Source organism: Sinocyclocheilus rhinocerous, unplaced genomic scaffold (genome assembly GCF_001515625.1).
Source record: "Sinocyclocheilus rhinocerous isolate Xijiao unplaced genomic scaffold, SAMN03320098_v1.1 scaffold1488, whole genome shotgun sequence".
In the NCBI taxonomy this organism is placed as follows: domain Eukaryota; kingdom Metazoa; phylum Chordata; class Actinopteri; order Cypriniformes; family Cyprinidae; genus Sinocyclocheilus; species Sinocyclocheilus rhinocerous.
Genome location: NW_015633542.1, coordinates 119,509 through 125,831, shown reverse-complemented (window position 1 = coordinate 125,831; position 6,323 = coordinate 119,509). Strand labels below are relative to the sequence as shown.

At 37.8% G+C, this 6,323-nt stretch overlaps 1 protein-coding gene across 1 annotated transcript in view; it reads left to right on the top strand.

The window, feature by feature from the left end:
- Window positions 1-6,323, top strand: part of LOC107744389 (alpha-1-syntrophin-like) — a 17,904-nt gene that overhangs the window by 8,463 nt on the left and 3,118 nt on the right. The gene's annotated exons all lie outside the window — the stretch shown is intronic.

The window sequence follows — 6,323 nt, the reverse complement described above, 5'->3', positions numbered from 1 at the left end:
AATATTATACCCCAGCGTAACACTGCTTTTGTGCTCCAGGGTCACAAATAATGTGCCTGTTAATGTTTACTAATTAACTTATTAAATATTACCTAATGATTAACAGAATCATTATTTAATGCAAACTGAAATGCTTACAAATGTGATCATGCACTTTTTGAAAATCTACAGATGATTTTAACAGAATTTAAAATTGAGACTAGACACACGCACACACAGACACACACACACACACACACACGCACGCACGAGCGGCTCAGACTCTTGCAGTGGTTTCTATCTCAGGGATTTACTCTCTTCTGCTTAGTGAGTTTCTATGATCCAGTAATTGAGTGTGTTTGGTTCCCGCTCGACTTCTGCCTCGTTCTGCTCTCCTCCATCTCTCACACATTAGCCATTACATCTGAGGCATTAAGTCCTGTTTGATTCGTTTCGTACTGGATCATATGTGGAGAGTAATCTCTCAGACACACACACGTTGAACTTAAGCTGGGGGTCTGATCACATGCGCCGGCCCTGTTGTGTTTATTTTCTCTGGCACCTTTTGTCTCACACGTTTCTGTCGTTCTTGTTGAGAGTTGGTGGATCTTCTCCTGTTTGTGGTTTGTGACCTTCAGCTGCTCCTTATTTATTGACTAAAATGTATCATTCATGGGAGAATCAGTGCGTTTGAGTTCGTGTCTAGCTGAGAAAGATTCAGTGAAGGATCCTTTCTGTGCAGAATCATTGTGAAACTTCTGCAGTCTCTCACATAAATGCGTCATCCAGCCTGATTTAAAGACGAAAGTTAACAGAATGCTTCTGAGTCCACAAGTTAACACTGTGTCCAAACCAGACGTGACACGACATGTTTCCAGTGTCAAGTCATGTTTTTGCTCCTCACTAAAAAAATGTAAATGCTGCTTGCATGTCAAAATCACAGCCAATAAGAATGTTTCATATTTAATTTCATACTGCATATATAATTTTCACACTATGTTATCATGTCAAAAGTCTATTTGTTGAATATTAAACACAAGAAAATATAATAATGTTCAAATGTGTGGGGTCAGAAATTAATACTTCTATTCAGCAAGGATGCATAAAAAATGACAGTAAAGACTTTTATAATGTTACAAAAGATTTCTATTTCAAATAAATGCTGTTCTTTTCAACTTTCTTTTCATCAAAGAATCCTGGAACAAAATATATCAAAATACAAAGCAACTGTTTTCAACATTGATGATAATCAGATATGTTTCTTGAGCAGCAAATCAGCATATTAGAATGATTTCTGAAGATCATGTGACACTGAAGACTGGAGTAATGATGCTGAAAATTCAGCTTTGATCACAGAAATAAATTATATTTTAAAATATGTTACAATAGAAAACAATGATTTTGAATTGTAATAATATTTGATGTATTTTTGATCAAATAAATGCAGCCTTGGTGAGCAGAAGAGACTTCTTTCAAAAACATTACATAATCTTACTGACCCCAAACTTTTGAACGGTGGTGTAAGTGAACATTATATTCAAAATGGATTGCTAGCATGCTGTTTACTGTAATAGTATGTGATACAGAACATATTATGCAATAATAAGCTCTTATACAGTAATATGCCATTATTTTGCATTGATGTTTTCCGTTGTTTTGCATTTTTAATGCAATTTAAAATGTGAAAATCAAGTCAAGTACATTGCATTGTGAGATACAGTATGCTGTGATCATGTACTAAACATGTTGGCGAATGCACATCATCCGAGTATTCCATGCATGCATAATATTCACAAACTGTATACAGTATGCTACAAAAATAGTATGAGTAGCATGCTATTCTGAACATATCGCTCATCAAATCCTCCACTTCTGCTGCTCTCCAGAGACGCAAACTGAAGGTCAGATCTTCATACTAGTGGCCAAACTGAATATTTGCACTTAACGAAATGAAAATCATAAGTGCTTCCAGCTGTTTTTACGGCTTCAGGAGGAGAAGTTGTGCCGTATTTCTGGGATGATGAAAGTGTTTCTCTCTAGATTATTCAGTGAGATCAAGTGAGACGTTAATGAAAAGAAAAGCCTGCATTAGCTACTTGATCCAAGCACACGCTGCTTATTAAACAGTTTAAATATGGAAACACACACACACACGTTTAAGTTTGTACTCTTCATTTTGATATGCAATGACTTTGAGATATTTTTAAGTGTGCAAAACCTTTTTTTGGGATCGCTGTGCATGCACCAGTTTGGTCCGGTGGTTTTGTGTGTGTGCATGTGTGTTTTCAGGAACATTTTTGTGTAGGCATTGAGCGTCATTCCTGGCACAGCGTGCTTCAGGAGTCACGGCGTAGCCAATCGGACGGATTCCGGATGCTCCCACAGCAACCGGAGGGCAGGGACTCGACTGTAGGGATCTGTTGTGTTTGACGTGGCTCTTGTGTTTGTCCGGTCAGGCAGCAAGAACGACTGCATGCCTCCATGTCGCCCGACCCGGGCCTCAGCACCTGGAAACCACCGACCGAAGTCAGCAGCTAGAAAAATCTCTCTCTAGTCTCCTAAAGCATGCTCGCTTTGTGTCCCAAAGGGCAGGAATGTTCACGTTTAGACAGAGAAGTGACAGTGCAGACAGTTTTATATCTTGTTTTTCTTTTCCCAGAAACACTTTAAGTGAGTGTGTGAATGCAGACATGAATGTTTGGCTAATGCATCGCAAGAATGTGAGGGGGCTTCATTATACTAGATGGTTTCAGGTAACTGGGTTAGAGAAACTAGTGGAATTTTTAATTGATTTCTCTTTTATAGCTCAGGTGTGGAAGCTTGTTTCCGCATGGAATCAAAAAGTAAAATAGATAATCACAATTCTGTCAATTCTGTTTATATCACAATTCTGAGTTTACATCTGGCAATTTTGAGTTTTAATCTTGCTTATCAGTTTATGTCTTGCGATTCTGACATTTTTCTCAGAAATGCAAGTTGTATCTGTCAATTCTGACTTCTGAGTTTATATCTCACACTTTTTTTCTGGCTTTTTGCCCTTAGAATTGCGAGTTCATATTTTAGAATTGCGAGTTTAAATCTTGCAATTATGACTTCAGAATAAAAAAGAAAAATCATAATTGTGTGAATTGCGAGGAGAAAAGTCAGAATTGTGAGATAAAAAGTCACAATTAGTTTTTTTCATACTCGGGAGACTAATGCTGCCTTCACGTGTTATTGGTTGTAATTACGAGTTTGTCGCGTTCATGTGCTTTGTTGTCGAGAAGAACAAGAATCTTGGAGGATGGCTCATTCATGAGTTCATTCTTGTCTGTTTCTTGTGGAAATCTTATTTAAGCCAAAAGATATTTAGTCAATATCCAACAGGTTTTGAATAAGAGATTAGCGTCCCATTCATTGCTAACCATATAAACGTTCACTGCTGTATCTAGATATTTTAGAAATTTTTGATCAACTAATTTTCGCTGTTTAATACATACAATATTTATATACGTACACAACCTGTAATTTCATCTCCTCCGCCATGTTCAAAGCCTGTCCAACTCAGAAACTCGGGTATAAAATTATGTCAGAGTTTCCCAGTTGTAAATATGACTTGAGAGGCTGTTCATGTCCAATTTCCACCTAGGAAGCTCGTGAAATGTTGAAGTAGAAAGACTGAAATAGTGTTTTCTTGTAAAATGTAGTCCTGTTAAGTAGTTATGGAAAATCATCTTTTACAGTGTACTTACATGAAGTATACTTGCATACACATTTCATAATGCAACGATGCACGAATGGCGTTTGTGTAGCAAGAAGTGTTTGCATTCACATGCTAAAGCAGAGACGTCTTTATTTCACAGTGGAGTTGAGTCTGCCGTTGGACTGGATTCTAACGCTTGGTTCGGGTTTAAACCAAATCATTCAAAGATGAGCTGTGTTTTTCTGCCTGTTACACATCAGAACAATCATGACCTCCTCCTTGTTTCCTTCCTTTGCTTTTCTTTTTCCTGCCGTTTCCACACTGAAAACCAATAACATTACAACAGCAGACTGCTCCTATTTTAATCAGCTATGATTAATGATGAGCGTTTAGCTATGAGCTAAACGCTCATCATTGCTCTGTAATCTCTTCAACATTTTCTCCTGGACAGCAGTGAGACTAAATGGAGAACAAATGGAGACTTTTGTTTAAAGCCAATTGGACTTTTCTGAGAGAAACAGGATTTTCCATGTAAAAAATGGGACTTACACTCTTAAAAATAAAGGTGCTTCACGATGCCATAGAAGAACCTTTTTGTCTAAATGGTTCCATAAAGAACCTTTAACATCTGAAGAACCTTTCTGTTTCACAAAAGGTTCTTTGTTGCGAAAAGAAGGTTCTTCAGATTATAAAAAGGTAAGAAAGAGATGGTTCTTTAAAGAACCTTTGACTGAATGGTTCTTTGTGGAACCAAAAATGGTTCTTCTATGGCATCGCTTGAAGAACCTTTTGAAGCACCTTTATTTTTAAGAGCGTATTAATCAAGTAAATGTTAACATCTCTGTGTCTCTTCTAGAGACGTCTCAGCAGCGTCTCAAACGGAGCTTCAAATTTGCCAAGATCAAATTTGAGTCCTCAAGTCTCATCAAATGATCTGAGCTGCTCCCTGCATTCATTTTTATAGCTTTATACTCTCACTCAATGACAACTTTTTGTCTTTCATTGAGATAATTTAGGAGAAACATCTCAGAAATAGTATGAAATCCGATGAGAAATCCACAAAGTCTCCTGAGCTGTGAAAGGCCTCTGCTCTTTACCGTTTCCTCACAAAAATGCACATCGCATGGCAGTTTTAATTCCACAAAGGCCATTTAGTGTCAGTCCCGGAGGGCTTTTGTGTGACAAAATCCTTGCGTCTATAAATAGCCCCAGAATCCTCTAATCTAAACCTCTGACGAGAGTCTTTTGTTGATGTGATTAATGTTTGGTAGGAGATGCGAGACCACGGAAGACTTAAATTATGAGAAATCACGGCGCTGTGAGACACACTCATGATTGGAAATAATGAGGAGCAGAAGATGAGACAGTTTCATAGTGTGTGATGATGAGTGTGTGTTTGTGTAGCATGATGGAGGTCAAAGGTGACGGGTGTCACTTCACATCAGTGTTTTGGTTTTTGTCGACTATGCATGAAAATCGAAGACTTTGCATTGCTTGCAAATGATTAAATAGATGCAAGAATGAAGGCCAATCACAATTCAGTATGCAAATTTCAAACGTAAAACATATGCATCAACCTACAATTACATATTGCGTTTGTTAATGTAGTTTTTTCAACAATTTCATCAAAGAATCTTGAAAAATAAAATGTATCACGGTTTCCACAAAAATATTGGGCAGCATGACAACTGTTTTCAACATTGATCAGAAATGTTTCAAATCAGCATATTAGAATGATTTCTGAAGATCATGTGACACTGAAGACTGGAGTAATGATGCTGAAAATTCAGCTTTGATCACAGAAATAAATTACAGTTGAACATATATTCATAAAGAAAACAGTCATTTTAAATTACAATAATTTTTCACAATTTTTGATCAAGTAAATGCAGCTTTGGTGAGCAGAAGAGACTTCTTTCAAATACAATAAAAATCTTACCAACCCCAAACTTCTGAACAATAGTTTAGTCTAAAATATAACCGTTATGTTTTGAGGAAAGATTGATTTAGTTTTTTTCTTTGTGACTTTTTTTTAAGATATAATGTCACTGATGAATTATTCACAATAAGACCAGGAACATGTATTAAGAAAGTCAATAGAGTAACCTTTATCTCCCGTCGAGTTTACATCACCTTTAAAGAGCATGTGAGGCTGATTCTGCTGAGTGTGTGTATGTGTGTGTGTGTGTGGTCAGCAGGTGAAGGACTGAGGAATTCAGACACAACATGTGTGAAAACAGACTGTGTGTGTGTGTGTGTGTGTGTGTGTGTGTGTGTGTGTGAGATGCTGCATTCACTACTGTAAATGTATTTATAGAGCGAGAGAAAGACGGCTGTGTGTGTCCGCTGCTGTATGTGCTGACTAGCTGAAGTGTGTTAGTGAGCGGCTGACCGTTGAGACAAGCTCTATTCTGAGCCGAGGAAGCCCCTCTCCGCCTGTATCACTCGCTCCAGAGAGACAGGGGTGTGTTTCACACTTCAGCCTCTACAGTGAAACTCAAGCTTCCCTCCATAGTGGCGTCTTCTATTAATAACCATCATGCATGTGTGTGTGTGTGTGTGTGTGTGTTAGAGACGGAGGCTACTATGTGTGTTCATGCCGAAGGGTTTGTTATGTTCGGTGTCTGGTGTGAGTGTGTGTGTGTGTGTGTGTGTGGTTTAT